Raw genomic sequence first — 15,278 nt, forward strand, 5'->3', positions numbered from 1 at the left:
GTGGGGACAGGCTAGGAAGAAAGCCTGAGCCTTGCAGGGGTGGCAAGAGAAGAGGGTCACATGGGGGTCAAGTCAGCAGAGAGAGAGAGAGAGAGAAAGAAAGAGAGAGAGGGGGAGAGAGAGAGAGAGAGAGAGTAGGGGGGAGGAGCACAGAGGAGAAAGCAGGAGATGGGAGAAGCCAAACAGAGCACAAGATGGGGAGGAGAGAGATGCTATTAAAGAGGGGGAAATGATGTATGTATACGAGTGTGCATGCCTGGCGTGCAAAGAGAGGGGATTCCATGGGAGTGATGTACACGCCAGGATGTGCGTGCACATACGCGCACGTGCAGATACGGCCCCGCACGCACCCATAGCAGTGTGTATGCACCTGTGCACCTGCGACCGTCATGCCCGGCAGGGGATCATCACCTCGCCTGCTTGTGTGCCGACGCCTGAGCATGTGTACCCGGCTGTGTGCACGCGTGTGTGCAAGATTCCCTTGCTTGTGTGTGCGCCGGCCACGCACCTGTGTGTGCGCGTGTCCCTGGAGGACATGCCTCTGTGTGTGAGTCTGTGTGTGCGCGCGCGCGCCCCATTGCGCAAGTGGCTGGCGGTGGGGGGGGGGGCGGCCCGGGGCTGGGGGCGCTCTGGGCCAGGCTAGGGCCCGGGTGGGCGGGGGCAGCGGCGGCGCGGCGCGGGGCGGGCGTGCTCTCGGCGGAGAGTTAGAGGAGTTGCCGAGCCGGGTTCTGGTGGCAGCGGGGCGCGGAGCTGGGTGCGCGCCGAGCTTCTGCCTCCAGCCGCCTCCTCGCCCTCCATTCCTCTCTCCCCGCCTTCCCCGGGGCCTTGCCGCCGCCACCGCCTGCCTGGGAACGGTAGCCGGGGGCGAGGGGCTGGCGCGGCCGGAGCGGGCGGGGAGGCGCGGGGCGCCGGGGCGTACAGGGGAGCGCGCCCGGCCCTGCCCGGGATCGGATAACAGCCGGCGGGGGAGGGGGTGGGCCGGCCGCGCTCCCAGCCGGACGGAGGGACGGACGCCAGCCGCGCCGGCCGGAGCGAGCGCCCCGCGGCCGGGGGCGCCGTCCAGGCGCGCGCCCCGGACCCGTGGCTGAACTGGAGAGATCGGCGCCCCAGACCCACGCGCCCCTCGGCATGGAGCGCCCCCGGGGGCTGCCCTGAGGCGGCGGCGGCGATGCAGCCAGCGCGGCGGCTGCCGGGGCCAGGAGCGGCCGCCCGGAGCTCGGAGGACGCGGAGCGCGCCGCGCCCGGGGCACTGACCGAGGTAAGTGCGCGGCCGCCGGGCGCCCGGCCCCCCGGCGGCCCGACTCCGGCTCCCCGAAGGCCTCTCCCCGGCCCGGAGTGAGCACGAGGTGGTGCTGCAACAGGGAAGGTGGGGCGGGAGGGTTTTTTCTTCCTCTCGTTTTCTGGGTTTTTTTTTTTTTTTTTCCTCCCTTGGTGAGCCATCGGAGGAAATGCTGACTGCGAGCTTTTCTTCCCCTGCCATGTCTCCGGCTACTGCCACCAGGGAACTTTGCTCCTTGCTAACCTTCGTCCTGGGGGCGCTCCGGGAAACTTTGAGGCGCCCTCGGTCCCCCTCTGGCCGACTAGCACATGGGGGTCGGGAGGGAGCGTGGGGAGGCACTTTCGCGCGCGGCATCAGTCCTACGCGTGACCTTCCCGGAGACCCCAGGATTAGACTGGGGGTGCAGAGGGGGGCTCAGTCTAGGAGCGGCCCCGAAATCTCCGGGTCTTTGGAGCCGTTTCTCTTTCCCACCTCCTGTGCTCTAATGGAGTAAAAATATTCTGGAAATGGTGTTTTCCGCTAGCCAGCGAGCCTGCAACTCCGGCCGCACCTTTTTGCTTTTAGAAGTCGGCCTTGATCCGCGGAGGGGATGACCCCTCAGCTGAGAAGCCCCCAGGGTTTCAGGGCAGAAGTCCCCTCTACATGCTCACCTCTGCTCTGGATGGCCTATGGGAAAGCGGAGTGGGGAACCAGGGGGCTCAGTGGAGTGGCACCTCGGGTGGGGAGCTGCTGGGGGGGTGATGCTTCGCATGGGAGTTGAGGCCCCAGCGCATATCTGTGCTGCCTGTTCTGATCGAGTGTGCACTGGTCATGTGAATATTTTAAAACCTGTCACAGCAAAGTGTGTCTTTGGAGGTGGTCTTCTGTTCTGAGAGGTTCTCCGGCCCCCTCACAGCCTGGAGTTGCTGGGACTTGGGGCCATCCTGTCACCCAGTTCCTAGGGGGTGTACCCATCTAGGAGCTCTGCACTGCCTGTGACCGTTTCTATTTTATCCTTTGCTCCCTGTGCCCAGGTTGGAGCCCTGGGATAAAGTGCTGGGGACCTCGTGCCCCCCATATGCACCTCCCGGAACCCAGGTTCACAGGCTCTGTCTCCCAGGAGCGTGGAGGCGCCCACATGCCGCCGCTGAAATCAGCAGCCGCCTCCTCGAAGGTAGAACCCAGAAGGCGTTAGCCTCCGGCCTACCCCTCACTCCTCCCTTAGGTGCCAAAGTACGTCGCCGCGACCCCGGGCTCACTTTGTGCTAGGTTGCTTCTTTGTGGCCCCTCACTGGGGCCTCCTCCATGGGCCGCTGCCAGAGGGCCAGAGAGGGCCAGGGAGGAGATGCCAATCCTGGGCCCACTGGAGGCTTATGGTCTTGTGTGTGTGTGTGTGTGTGTGTGTGGAATACACTCTCCCCTCTTCTGAGAAAATCACCTCCCTCCTCATGCTGGGACCCCAAAGAGAATCCTCAGAGAAGTCTGCCCTCGGCCTTCTGGTGGTCCCTTCCCTCCAGCCAAGGGACTGGAGGCTGGCAGCTCTAAGAAGGGGACCGTGGAAGGGCTCCCTTCAGGTGGGGTCAAGACTCCTTAGGGAGAGTAGGGTGCAAAGGGGAGGGACTTGCTTGAGCACTCCCGGGGACCAGCACGGGTGCTCGGGTGTGCCAGACGGCAGTGGGGTGCACCGCTGAGGAGGGGGTACTCTGTAAATGCTAGGGGTTGGCACAGCTCTGATGTCCCTGGACCCCCCTCCCCACCATGCCCAGCTGCCACATCAGACCACCCTAGGGCTTCCAGGTTGCTCAGGAGGGAGACATGGTGCGCGTCGGTGCCTGGTGGAGGGATGTCCGGTGAGCTGTGCTGTGCTGGAAGAAAGATATGCCCAGAGAGGGGCAGGGTCTTGCCCAAAGCCACACAGCTAGTCGGGGGTTTGAGCAGAGCCCTCCGTCTCGCTCTTCGCAAGCCAGAGGCTGCCCCTGTCAGGCCTCTTGTCCCAGGGCCACGGTGTCTGCCTGAGGCCGAACAGGGTAGCGTTGGTGGCCCTGCGGCAGGGAGATAGTAGGGACAGCAGTGAGGAGAGCAGTAACAGTAAGGGCGACAGCAGTGCCCTGTGGGTATGCAGGACTGGGCCTGACTCCGCCTGCGGGCACTCTCGGCGGGCCGGCCAGCCCTCCGGGGCCCCGGGCCACAGTTCGCAGCACCAGGCATGGCACCCGGGGGCCTTGGCGCACGTCTGGGGCAGAAGCCACTGCGTCGTCAGTCCTGGCAACGTCTGTGGTCCTTGCCCAGCCCCGGGCTTCAGGCTGCCGGTGCCCCCTCGGAGCCCACCTGATGCCCACTCTTAGTCTCGCCGCTCCCAGGCCTGGCTCGGGGCCGGACCGGCCTTCTGACAGGTGCACCTGGTATGTGTTGCTGGGCCCCCGCCAGGGCTTTGCCGTGAGTGACATGCGGGCACACCTGCCCCTCCTGTGGGGCCTGCAACTGGAGCCCTGCCACAGGCTGGCAGAGAGGAGGCCGGGAGGGAGGCAGCTCAGGGGCAGCAGGAGGGGTGGAGGCTGGGCTGGCCACTCGAAGGTGCGGTGGCTGTGGGCTCATTCCCCAGGCCGGCTGCACCAGGGGAATTGGCTGCGTGATAGGAAGACAGCAAAGGCCGAAGATAAAAGAAAGCAAGCCGGCTGGAAACTGGGCCGCAGGCAGGGCAGGGAGGTTGGAGGCTTCAGAGGAGGCTTGGGGGTGGGGGTGGGGGGCTGGGCTGAGGCAGGCGGATTTTCTAGAGGAGCTGGGGCCGCAGGCAGGACTGGAGCCCTCAGTGGGCACTGGCTGAGGGCCCAGCGCTCTGCCACCTGATTTAATTTCCTAATGGGCTGCCAGTGCAGAGGGTAACATTAGCTCCATTGTACAGACAGGAGATCTGAGGCCCAGGGAGGCACTGGGAGGGACTGGAGCCTGTGTCCCTCGGATCGTGAGCCCTGGCGCTCTCCTGGGGACAGGGCTGCGCCTTCCCTCGCTCCACAGACACCCTGCCCGGCTGCCTCCGTGTGCCAGGCTGGCCGTCCCCGTGCCCTGGGATGTGTGCCGCTATCTCCCTGGGACCTAGTGAAGGCCTGGGCCTGCAGTAGGTGCTCAGGAAATGCTTGGTGGCTCTGTGTCTGGGCTGCTTTCTCTGGCCGCAGAGAAAGGCCAGGGGGGCGTCAGGGGGACTCTCTCCTCGCTGTGGTGCCCTGAGCTGTGGCAGGCTCTGAGCTCTAGGGGTGGAGACCCTGGCTGGGGCCCCGATGTGGTGTCTGGCATACAGAAGGTGCTTAATAAACTGGTGTTGGATAGAGGCAGACCCGGCCCCTGGTCTCGAGAATCTCACTGTTTGGGAGGAGCCAAGGTGAGTGAGGCCTGTGGTGTGACCGTGGCTGAGTCCCTTCTCTTCGTGTTCAGTTGATCATCTGTCAAGTGGGACCAAAGCCTCAGCTGGGGAGTCTCCTGAGGAACACCTGGGAGGGGACAGTAGAAATGGGAGCTTCTGGGTGGAGGGGGGATCTGAGCAGAAATGGGAGTGTGGAAAGGGAACTCCACGAAGGGGGGGGAATGTGAGCATTTGTGGTGCCAGAGTCTTGAGAATCTGTCATTCCGGGGTGGCCTTTCCTTGGACGTGTGGGGAGCTGAGGCCTAGGGAGGGCTGCAGCAGGAGAGGGCCTCAGACACCGGCCTCCTGCTTGTGCTGTGTGCCCCTCCCCCCTTCGCTCCCCGCACCCCCACTGATGTGCCACAGCTCGGGTCTTCCTGCCCAGGGCTGAAGTGGCAGCTGCGGAGGCAGCGTGAGGCCGAGGGGACCCGGGGGGACCCCTGGTCCAGCCCCCTCATTGGCCTTCAGCCCTGTAACACCAGACAGAGTACCGTTTGCATGGCCAGATAGGAGCGGGAGCCCCTTCCTCAGTGATCCCAGGGAGCAGGTTTGCCCTGGCCCTGCACTGATGCTGCCCCGGAGTCAGTGGGAGCAGCCTCCTGGCTCCTGCCAAGGCCCTGTCCCCCTCAACCAGCCTGGACAGAGCTCTCCCACGCCCTTGGGCAGCTGAAGCCTCCCCCTCCTTCACTCTCCTGTGGTCTGGATCTCTTTAGAGGACTCAGGCTTGGAGAGGATCTAGGGAATGAGAAATCAAGCCTTCAGAGTGGCCATGGCTGCTTGAACACCTACTGTGGACTTGATACAATCTGGGGGGTTTCGTCTCCACATTGGGCTCAGGATCCTCCCGTGGTCCTTTCCCTCCCCGCCCCAGCTCAGAATAAAAGCTGCACTCCTCACTGTGGCCCACAGGGGCCCGCACAGTCTGATCTTCGGTACTACTCTTCCCACCACTGCCTTCCTCTCCTCAGGCCACCCTGCCTTTCTCCATGCTGCGCCTCCAACACAGGACCTGCTCCTGCCCCAGGGCCTTTGCACGTGCCGCTCCCTCTGCTTGAAACACTCTTCCCCAGATTGCCACACAGCCTCCTCCCTCACCACCTTCCGGTCTTGTCCAAGTGCCACCCCTTCCATGAAGCCTCTCCTGGATAACACCGTGGCCTCCGTCTACCCACATGCCCTCCCCTGCTTTTTTCCTCCGTAGAATTTAACGCCACCTGCCACATTATGTTTTATTTGCTTATCTTGTTTATTGCCTGTCTCCCCCACTGGGATGTAAGCTCCTTGGCTTCAGTTTGTTCACAACTGTGTCCCCCGTGCCTCCAGCAGCACTCAGTGAGGAGTAGATGCTTGGCAAACATGTGGGCAGTGAATGCGTTGGTTCAGTCATGCATGGTGCTTGATACACCGTGGTGCTCTGCAGTAGTGGGAGCCGGAATTATTGGCCCATTCTGCAGATAAGAAAACCGAGCCTCGGAGAGGTGTGACATCACTGGCCCGGAATTGTGGGGCTCGTGAGGGGCAAGCCAGTTTTCAGACCTTTTCTCTGAGCCCTTGGCCTACCATCTGTCTGTGTGGGGGGAGGGAGTTGGAATGTATTTCGGGCCCCGACTCTGCATTGAGCTCTTTTTGTCTCACCTTACCCGCTTCGAGCTCTGAACCTTGCTGTGTCCCCAGCCCTGGGCTTGCTTCCAGCCTAGGAGGTCTCCCACCCCAACTCCGTGAGGGGCAGAAGCCCATTGCAGATCTAAGCAAACTGAGGTGCAGAGAGTCGGGGCCACTCGGTCCAGCGCTTCTCTTTTCGTTTGTGCATCTTCGAGCCTTCCTTCCGTAAGATGTGTGGCGGGCGGCCGGCTGCAGGGGCTGGGGGCGGCCGACTGCAGGGGCTGGGGGTGGCCGAGGGGACAGTGTCTCCATTTCTTGCCCAGTTGAGCATTTTCACACGCCCGTTGGCTGTTCGTGTTTTGTGTCTGTGTTTTACTTCCTTCGCCCCGTCTCTGAGCACAACACCCAGGTTTAAAAATTTCTTTCTTTTCTTTATGTTTCAAGATTTGCCACTATCAACTTTAGCAGCTTCCCAGTTGTAAAAAGAACCTACAAGCGTTGTAGTTGGCAAAGCGCAGCTCCTTCCGTTCCCCCGGATCGTCCCGCTGCCTCTGCCAAGCTCGGGCTTCCATCCCTTCCGAGGACGAGCAGACAGGTTCCTCCGACGGGCTGGGCCTCGGCCAGGGCTGCTTAGCTCCACCAGGCGCCCACCAGGCTGTTGGGCCAGATGTGCCCCGGGCGGGGCGCTGTCTCCCGACACCCACCCTCTGGGGCAGGAAAGGGATCAGGTCCTAAGGAGCAGCCGAGCTATCTCCAGATTGCCTGTGACTGTCAACAGCCTCTGACCTGCCCCCCCACCCGGCCCTGCGAGTGGGTGTCCTAGGGAAAGGGTGCAAGAGGACCTCCCCGGGGAGTGGGCAGGCTGAGGCCCAGAGGGGGACAGCCCCAGCCTGAGGTGCTACAGCTCCTTAGAAGCAAGGTGGGGGGTAGTGATCGAGACTCTCTGTCCCCCAAAGCCTCCTTGCAGCTGTTTGGAGACACTGAGGAGAGCTGGGGGCCAGGAGGAGGGAGCGTGTGGAGATGGGGAGGTGCTGAGCTGTGCGTGAGTGTGTGTGCGTGTGTGTGCACGCGTGTGCATGTCTGATGGAGAGGCGGAGAGGCTGAGAGGCTGAGGGCAAGAGAGGTCAGGGAGGGGCTGTGCAGCCCCCACCTCCTGCCCACCTCCCTCTCCTTCCAGCTGCAGCCTGAGCCCCCCGAGCCGGCGGCTCCAGCCCTGCAATTCTCCAGCACTTAAAGCAAAAATACATCACCGCCAGCAGCTGGCGTTTTGGGTGGTAGCAGCCGCCTCCCTCCTGCCCCCGACCCTGCGCCTCTGGGCTCTTGGTTCCAGGCCAAGGCCAGACCGGGCTTCCTTTCAGGCCTGTGGGGGCCTGCCGAGGACTGGAGGGCGCCGAGGGGAGCAGGCCCCATCCCTTCACAGGACTAGAGCTTGCAAGGCGCAGAGAGCGTGGGGCCTGTCTGGGTCACATGGAGGGCAGAGGTGCGGGCGCTGTCGGGGCTCCCAGGGGTGCGGGGCGCTGGGGGCAGGTGGGGAGCTCCGGGCTGGGGCTTCCTAGAGGCCTTGGCCGTGGCTTGTGGAGGCAGGGTGTGGGCAGGGCCCGGGAAGCCCCCTTATGGGCCGCCCCCAGGACCGGCCCCTGGCGTCCCTTCCGTTCCCTTCCCTGAGAGGTCTCGCCGCTCGGATGTGAGTGCGCAGGCTTGGGCCGGACGGACTCTGGGCGCCACTCATGCTCTGCACATCTCGCTCCTGAGCGAGTACGGAGCGCTGCGCCCCGTGTCTGCGATGGCGGCTGATGTCTGGGTGGGTGGAAGGACCATAAAAGAAACCAGTGAACAAACACGGGAGGCACCGTAGACTGTGTCCTCTTTTCTCATTAATCGTTATGGTTGTTAATTACCTGAGTGTCAGAGGCTCGTGGCAAAGCATGAAACCCGCGGAAGGGTGGAAAGTGAGTTCCTCCTTCCCAAACCCTGTCTCCGCCTCACCCCACCCACCCCACCCCACAGCTTTATGTTCTTGAGGTGACCATTATTAGAGAACTTTCTGGATTGTCTGAGTGCTTACGCAAACATGCGAAGGTAGTTATATAAACATGCCGACATCTACAGTTCCCTTTCTTCCTTTCCTCCTGTCTTGCTTTCTGTTTTTTTTTTTTCCCGTGGGATCATTCCATACCTGCTGTCCCTGCTGGTGCCCCAGCGCTCCAGACCCAGAGATTTCGTCCTCTCTCCTTTGATGGGCTTTGGGTTGAGGGCTGAGTCACAGAGTCTCCAGATCATAGAGTCTTAGCTGTGGAGTCTTTGAATGTACAGAGCCACCCAAGTGCATGGGTCACGGGTTCTTTGAGTTGTGAAGTTGTAGCCTCTTTGAGACAGAGAACCTAGAATTGCAGAATTGGTGCATCTTAGCCCTGGGAGAGGTGCCGAATCCTCGATGGGGTACCTCCTTCCTCAGAACTCTCTGGGAGCACTGGGAGAATCCAGATCTCCTGGCTCCAGCCCCAGAAATTCTGGTTCGGAGGGTCTGGGGTGGAGCCTGGGAATCTGCACTTTCCAATCTCCCTGAAGGCGCAGCCCCCAGCCCAGCCCCCCGCGGGGAAGTCACTGTGCTGCAGTGAAACTCCCAGACCCGGGGTAGAGTCCACCTGCTTGGGGTCCTAGGGACCATTGCGCCGACCCAGCTCTCGCTCAGCACAGCCTGAACAGCATGGGGAGGGTGCTCGCTGCCATCACTTGCTTCTTCACGGTCCTCATAGCGAGGGCGGGGCAGGGGGGGGGCCTCTGTTCAGGGAATTAGTCACCCCTGATTCATCTCCGAGCTGCTCCATCTCGGGTGTCCACCATCTGCTTGGCCAGCCCTGTCATTCCCCTAACCTGGTTTGAGCCCACATCTGAAGGACAGCACCTGCCTTATTCCACTGAGGGCCCCTGGTAGGGAGGATCTGCTAGCCCAAGTCCAAGAGAGGTGTGAATCACCCCTGCTGCTCTTCTACCCGAAGCCTCAGTTTCCCCATTTACAGAATGGGCATGAATGCCATGACCACATCTGGGCATCCACTTTTTCACCCCCTCTTGGGTTTGGCTCTGTGGTCAAGGCAGGGCAGATTCTGCCGTCACCCCCCTCCACCCCCCCAGCCGCCCCGCCCGCTTGCCTTTTGCCGTTCGGGCCGGAGACTCAGCCATGCCCATTTTCTTGGCCTGCTGAGCTTCAAGCTGTCGGCAGCACCTGCCTGGCTGGGGTGGCCAGGCCCCCTGCCAGGCCCTGTGAGCCTTCAGGACCACTGGAGGGGGTGTCCGCAGCAGTACGTGGGGAAGCTGCAGAGTGGTCCTGCCCTTCCCTGGGGCCTGCATAGTAAAGAGACCCTGGCCGCCCTCTTCCTTTCCTCTGCTGACCCTGCCAGCCACAGCCTCACGGGCACCCATGGGGCCTGGCCCTAATCCTGCAGCAGATGCTCTAGCCCTGAAGCTCCAGGCCCAGGTGACCAGGCTTCGGGCCCCATCCTGACCCAGCTACCTTCCTGGTGGTCACAGGACCAGCCATGGGTGAGCGGGCTCCAGGGGTCCTCTGGAGCTGTGACCCAAACCAGTGGGTTCAGTTTCTTCATCTGTGAAATGGGAACACTGGGGGAAATGGTTGAATGGATCCATATACTTGCAATTGTGTCTGGCTTGTGGAAGGAGCGCAGAGGCAGCAGTCTAGAGGGGACAATTGGCCAGGTCCAGAAAAGAGAATAGACCCGGGGGCAGTGGGGAGCAGATTGCACCTTGTATTAGTTTCCTGTGGCTGCCATAACAAACTACCCCAGGCAGAGTGGCTTACAATGACACAGGCTTATTACATCCCAATTCTGGAGGCCAGAAGTCGGAAATCAAGATGTCGGCCAACTTGCTTCCTACTGGAGGCTCCGAGGGCTCTCCCAGCTTCCGTAGCTGCTAGCAAGCCTCGGGGTTCTTTGCCTTTTAGATACATCCCTCTGATCTCTGCCTGGGTCTGGTCTTGTCATGTCTTCTCTTCTAAAGACACTTGTTGTTGGATTTAGAGCCCATCCTAATCTAGAATGATCTCATTTCCAGATCCTTAATTTAATTATGTTTGCAAAAATTATCTAAAGAAGGTCACATTCACAGGTTCTGGATGGACATATCTTTCGGGGGGGCTGTCATTCAACCCACTACACATGGCCAACCGGGATACGCTGTCCTGTATCTTGATTTTTTCTTTTTTAAGAAAAATACTCTATTTTAGCTGTGTATTTTGGAGTCACAGAGCATTGGGGTAACCTGCTTGGTCTCTGCTACTTACCAGCTGTGTGTCCCTGGGCAAATTTTACTTGACTGTTCTGTGTCTCAGTTTGTTCACCTGCAAAATGGGCATATTAATGGTCCTTCCTCCCATCAGGCTGTTGGGAGCAGTCAGAGGAAACACGCAGCCCTGGGATGGGGTGGGTGTGGTAGATGACACCTTTTGTTAGTACGTCAGTCATTGAAATGGTTATGAAATCTAACTGTCATTCCCCACGTGAGGCTGAATTTCCATTTAGTTAGCCTGCCTCATTCTGATGCACGTCTGTCTCCGCCCAACGCCGGGAGTAGGGGGGGTGGGGTAGGGGGTGGGGGGCTGTTACTGCCAGAGCGAAACCCAGATACTTAGCTCCTCATGCCTGGGTTGTCCAAAAGTTCCAAAAATAGCTCTGTGGGGTCCGAGGGCCTGTGCCTTTGTGACTTTGAGAGCTATCACTGCTGGGCCCTCCACCCGGTTATCCCAGTGCCCCCAGGTCTCAGCAGAGTTGAGTGTGTCACCAGCGTCGCCTGTCACCCAGACCCTGCCGGTCCTGGCCGTGAAGAGTGCAGCTTCCTCCCCAGCTGCTCCATTTGTCTTCTGCGTGTTCTAGAGCCAGGTGGAGCAGTTTTCACGTCAAAACACCTTCCTGGCTCAGGTCATGATCCCAGGGTCCTGGGATCGAGCCCCGCATCGGGCTCCCTGCTCGGCGGGAAGCCTGCTTCTCCCTCTCCCTCTCCCCCTGCTTGTGTTCCTTCTCTCACTGTGTCTCTCTCTATCAAATAAATAAATAAAATCTTTAAAAAAAAAACAAAACACCTTCCCGTAGTTTTGCTGGGCTCTACCTGCTCCTGCAAAGAGGTTATATTCCTGCGCCTCTTCCTTCCGCCAGGCTGAGGTCCCTGGGAGTCAGGTGGAGTGCCCGTGCCGTGCCGGGAGCCCTGTCTCATCCCCGCGGCTCTTCACGGCTAACCCCAGGGACAGGAGGCGGTTGCCTCACTTCACAGATGGCAGAATTGAGGCTCAGAGCACAGCCCCTCATGGCTCTGACAACCCAGTCTGTGCCTGGAGCCCGAGCGGGGGCTCCTCAGGGTCCCCAGCCCCTGAGGGCTTGAAGTGGCCGGAGGGAGGGGGCTGCGCTCCATTCCTGCCGCCCCCCCACCCCCACCGCGGGCCACCAAGCGGTGTCCCTGTGGAGATGGCCCTGGTGCTGACGAAGCGCTGCAGTGCGTGGCCCGGTGCCACGTGGCCCGCAGAGCCTGGGTGTCCTCAGCCCCTTCCCTTGGCTTCTGGTGGCCGTCAGGGTATTTTGGGGGCTTTAGCAAAACGCCTGCCCTGGTGGTGAAAGCAGCAGTCCATGGTGTCACCAGGTGCCTTTATGTCTCAGGAAGTGGCGTGACGTTTCGCCGAGACTTGGCACCCAAAAATCATAATGAAAATGACTGCTTACCCGGTGTCTTCTGGTGCCAGGTGCTGTGCTCAGTGCTTTCCCGAACATTATCTCATTTAATTCTTAAAATGTCCTGGCCAGGCGGGGGGAGTAGGGCTTGAGAGATGAGCCACTGAGGGACGTAGATGGCCAAACAGCATTTGAATGCAGCCCGAGATGTCCTATGAGTGGGCCTCAGTTTCTCTCCAAGGGCATGAAGTCTTTTAGGGATGCCACAGGTCCTCCCGGGCTCTCCCCTGAGGCGGCGGAGATGCCCTGGGCCAGCGATCCGGGAAATGCAATGTTGGGCATGCGCCAGGTTGGCCTGGATTCAAATGGGGCTGTCCCCTTCTGCTAGCTGTGTGTCTCGAGGCAAGCAGCTTCACCTCTCTGAGCCTCAGTCCCTTACGCTGAGAAATGGGGCTAAGTCTACTCCATTTAAACTGTGATTATGTGTGCCAAATATTAGAACTATTCCAGAGTTCTAGAAGATCGAGGGTTCTCAGAGTTCTGTCCATTTTGCAGGTGGAGAAATCGAGGCCCCAAGAGGGACTGGCAGAGCTGAGCCCACACTGAATGACCTGCTGTCCTCCATCCCCTGTGACCTCAGCCACAGAACATGGGGCTGGTCCAGTCTCCTTTGTTGTTTGTCCCCACGAGACTAGAAGAGAAAGATCATTGCTTGAGCACCTACTGTGTGTTGGGAGGCTCCTGCAGGGGAAAGATTTAGGTCAGGGTTTTGCTACAGCTCTCAGAGTGGGGGTCCCTCCCCTTTATCCGTTTCTTAGATAGAGGTGGGAGCCCCCACCCCGCCCGCGGAGGGTGGGCGCATCAGGCTGTCCGCAGACTTCTCCACAAATATTGTTTGATGCCCCAGGATGGGATGGCAGCAATTTTACCACTTGTGCAGATGAAGGGAGCAGTTGATCACTCACTCATTCATTCATTCACCCATTTAACTGTGGATTTAAAGTGAAATTAATCCATGTGGCCTGAGTAGAAGTTTCTGCAGAGGGTGGGGCCGCTGGGGGTGGCAGAGCAGAGCAGGCACCCCGGGGAGGGCGTCTGTAGCCCCCGGCCCCACAGGAGACTGCTGTGGCACCAGGGCCATCCACGGTGAGTTTCCAGCCAGTGGAGACTTTAGAGAGCCCTTCAGAGCCATCCCTGTGGCCCCAGGCAGGGGCGAGGGCAGAGAGGTCTCTTGCCACCTGCCTCCTGAGCGCACCGTAACCTTCCTAGACACACAGGGAGAAAGACTGAAAGGACACGAGGCCCTGAGTCCAGTTGCGGCCCACTGTTGCTTGGGGTGCCGATTAGCCTCACAGGCCCCTCTCACTCCAGGTCCTGCTTCTGAGCTTGGGCTGCTGGGCCCAGACCTATCCCCATCCTCTCTGTTCCAGAACCTTTCTCCTCAGTTCTGGGACCCTGCCTTCCACTCCAAGGTCCTGGAGCCTTAGCTGACAGCGTGGCCTCCTCTTTCACTGAAAAAATCAAAGAAGAGAACCTCTACCTTCTCCCTGCACAGCTACCCATGTCCTGGCCCCCGTGCCCCTCAGCAAGCCCTCCTCTCTTTCCTGTGGATGGAACGTTATCCTGCCTCGTCCGCGGGGCCCCCACCCCTCTCACCTACTCACCTAAGATCATTCCTGTGGCGAGTCTCCCTCTCTCCGCTAGACACTTTTCTACACTCTGCACCTGCTTCTTCCAAAGCCAGTCATTAATGACCCATCATAGGCCAGCACTTTCTTCAAGTACCAGGACACTCCAGGGGACAAAACAAAGCCCTGACAACACCCATTCATGGTACAAACTCTCAGCAAACTAGGAGTAGACGGGAACTTTCTCGACTTGATAAAGACTAGATACAAAAAAAACCTATAGCTAAGGTCATATTTAACGATGAGAAACTGTAAGCTTTTCCACTGAGGTCAGGTACAAGGCAAGGATGTCCCTCTCACCACTCCTTGTTAGCATCGTGCTGCAAGTGCTTGCTAATGCTATTAGGTGAGAAAAGGAAATAAAAGGTATACAAATTGGGAAGAAAGACACAACTGTGTTTGTTCACAGATGACATGATTGTCTATTTAGAAAATCTGAAAGAATAGGGAAAAAACTGGAATATGCAGTTTTAGCTATGTTGCAGGATACAAGGTTAACATACAAAAGTCAATTGCTTTCTTATATACCAGCAATGAGCAAGTGGAATTTGAGATTAAAAACACAATACCATTGGGGTGCCTGGGTGGCTCAGTCGGTTAAGTGTCTGACTCTTGATCTCAGTTCAGGTCTTGATCTCAGGGTCGTGAGTTCAAGCCCCGCATTGGGCTCCATGCTGGGTGTGGAGCCTACATAAAAAAAAAAAAAGGCAACAACAACCCCCCCCAATACCGTTTATATTAGCCCTCCCCAGAATGAAGTACATAGATATATGTCTAACAAGATATATACAAGATCTTTAAGAGGGAAACTACAACACTCTGATGAAGGAAACCAAAGAAGAACAAAATAAATGGAGAGATATTCCGTGTCTCAATATTGTCAGGATGTCCGTTCTCCCCCGTCTGATCTATAGATTCAGTGCCATCCCAATCAACATACCACGTTAATTTATGGATAGCAACAAATGGATTACAGTTATATGGAGACCCAGATGGGGCAACATAATATTGAAGAACAGAGTTGGAGGCCTGACACGACATGACTTCAAGACTTGCTGTAAAGCTACAGGTATCAAGAAAGTGTGGCATTAAACATGGAAAGAGCCAAGATGTCCATCGACAGATGAATGGACAAAGAAGATGTGGTATATATATATATATATACACACACACACACACACACACACACACACACACACACACAATGGAATATTATGCAGCCATCAAAAGGAATGAGATCTTGCCATTCGCAATGACGTGGATGGAACTGGAGGGTATTATGCTGAGCGAAATAAGTCAATCAGAGAAAGACATGTATCATATGACCTCACTGATAGGAGGAATTCTTAATCTCAGGAAACAAACTGAGGGTTGCTGGAGTGGGGGGTGGGGTGGGAGGGATGGGGTGACTGGGTGATAGACACTGGGGAGGGTATGTGCTCTGGTGAGCGCTGTGAATTGTGTGAGACTGATGAATCACAGACCTGTACCTCTGAAACAAATAATACATTATATGTTAAAAAAAAAAAAAAAAGATAGTAGGAAGGGAAAAATGAAGGGGGGGAAATCGGAGGGGGAGATGAAGCATGAGAGACTATGGACTCTGAGAAACAAACTGAGGGTTCTAGGGTGGGTAGGGGGATGTGTTAGCCTGG

General features: G+C 58.4%; 1 protein-coding gene across 4 annotated transcripts in view; it reads left to right on the forward strand.

Annotated features, from left to right (window-relative positions):
• KCNJ12 (potassium inwardly rectifying channel subfamily J member 12) overlaps nucleotides 1-15,278 on the forward strand; it is a 93,533-nt gene that overhangs the window by 48,680 nt on the left and 29,575 nt on the right. For 2 of the 4 annotated variants that reach the window (XM_045889679.3, XM_045889680.3), the window contains exon 1: nucleotides 699-1,258. The exons of the other annotated variants lie outside the window; for them this stretch is intronic. The gene's annotated coding sequence lies outside the window, so the exon portion shown is untranslated. Of the gene's footprint in view, nucleotides 1-698; nucleotides 1,259-15,278 lie in introns of those variants that run through there. 4 annotated transcript variants of the gene reach the window in all.

This window comes from Mirounga angustirostris, unplaced genomic scaffold, assembly GCF_029215605.1.
Source record: "Mirounga angustirostris isolate CCGP_5_RB_7025 unplaced genomic scaffold, mMirAng1.0.hap1 SCAF_17, whole genome shotgun sequence".
Classification (NCBI taxonomy): Eukaryota; Metazoa; Chordata; class Mammalia; order Carnivora; family Phocidae; genus Mirounga; species Mirounga angustirostris.